Source organism: Hyposmocoma kahamanoa, unplaced genomic scaffold (genome assembly GCF_003589595.1).
Source record: "Hyposmocoma kahamanoa isolate Upper Pololo Valley unplaced genomic scaffold, ASM358959v1 66, whole genome shotgun sequence".
NCBI lineage: Eukaryota > Metazoa > Arthropoda > Insecta > Lepidoptera > Cosmopterigidae > Hyposmocoma > Hyposmocoma kahamanoa.
In genome coordinates this window covers 20,051,304-20,053,215 of record NW_020653854.1, presented here as the reverse complement: position 1 = coordinate 20,053,215, position 1,912 = coordinate 20,051,304, and positions in this window count along the sequence as shown.

Here is a 1,912-nt window from a genome sequence, read left to right as displayed (position 1 = left end):
TTATAATGATCAGAATTTCCGTCCGATTGGGTAATAGTTAAATCCGCGAACAATTCAGAAATTTCCTTGCCAAAATCAGCAACAGTGCGTTCATTTTGCTTACATGTTTGAAGTTTCATTTGTATGGCCGATGCTGATTTTCTTGGTAATAATTGTTTGCGCATATCGGTCAGTAATTCTGATATATTCTCGTATTTACTAGATAATTTTAGCTTACCCGATTGAGACAGCCTAGTTTTTAAAATAAAGGAAATTAATTTTTTATTCGATTCGTTATCTAAGGTAGTGGCATAGTACTCAATACTATCAATTAATTCTTTCGTATTTTCTTCTTTGTCACTCATGACTGGCAGAAGACTTAACGCGACCTTCAGATCGAACGTTGCCATTTTTAATATTTCTTCACTTTCTTTTTTTATATTGCAAAGATTCTTTACTTCACTGTACAATAACTTAAAATCCTGACAATATTTATCAATTAAATTTTTTTCTTCTTTACTTTTTAAATGATATACCTTAGTAATAGCATCTATATAAGTGTTATATTGTTCTAATAATTCATTTGCCTCTTTAAGCTTAGTTTCAATTATTTTTCCACATCGTCTTTTACGTCCAATTTTAATTAAGTAGGTTCTAATCTTTGAAAGCTCTTCATTTAAATTTTCCAGATATTCTGACATACATAAAATCGCACTTACCTATATTTTTATACTATTCATATTATATGTATACTTAAAGTCTATAATGTACATATTATAATGTAGTATAACCGTATAATAAAAAAAATTTTTTTTTTTTAGCACTTAAATTTTCATCATTTTTACCACATTTACACTGGTTTTCACTCACTAGTATACTGGTTTATCAAAGCAATTTGCTTCGTGACAGGAACATCTCGCGACTCAGGTTTCTTCATAGGGAATCGGGGTCGTCGTCGTTACAAGGAATGCTCGCTCCTTCTTACATTTTGTTTAACCGTATTATGCCTGCATCAACGCCTCGCTGCACTCTTTTATTGAAACACCTCACACAATATCGGATCATAATGATAGCTCCAACCATCAACAGTATTATGATAATTGCCACCATGGACCACGAAATGATCCCAATATTGGTCACGATATGATTGTTTGTAATTTGGTTGTTAACACCGACTTGTGCGGTGACTTCCGGTTTTTCAGGTATTTTTGAGTTACACATTTTTGGCACTAAAATTTACGTCCACGTCCGTTAAGTGTCGATTAGAATAAATAATATACATTTTAAGTCCGTTGAGCCAAACTGTAACCGGGCACTAGCTACATCCCAAAAATGGCAGGGTCGCCATGTAGGGAGAGCGTACGACGGAGACGAATGAGACAACTCGATGCTTGATTAACACTGAATATAATAAGTAATAACATTGATGTAAATACATGGTGCTTAACAATAACAATTCTTATACTACAACCCTTTAACAACTTTCCTAGAATATTTGTACCACTGCTTTTCAATAACAGTGGCCCAATCCAAAACTGTTCATTTTTTTACATATTGTTGAGATTTGTTCAGAAAATGACAAAGTTTATTGTGATTAGGCCACCAAGCTTTTCATTGGTTAAAATAATCATATGATAACGTTGGGATGGTCTTTTTTAAACCATATCATTGATGAATTCGATGCTTTTGAGATAGGGTACACTATTCTAGAAAGCCATCGATATATTAGGATAGGATGGAATTGACATGTACATTATACAAAAGTTCCTAAATAAATAAATTAAAAAATAAACATACATACATATTAATTAAATTTTTATTGAATTGATATTCAATTATTTTTTGTGAAATTACTCCACTAGTTTGTTATTATTATTAATACAAAGACTGAACACTCAGAAAAAACACTCAGAAAAAATTCCTTCGATCCGGT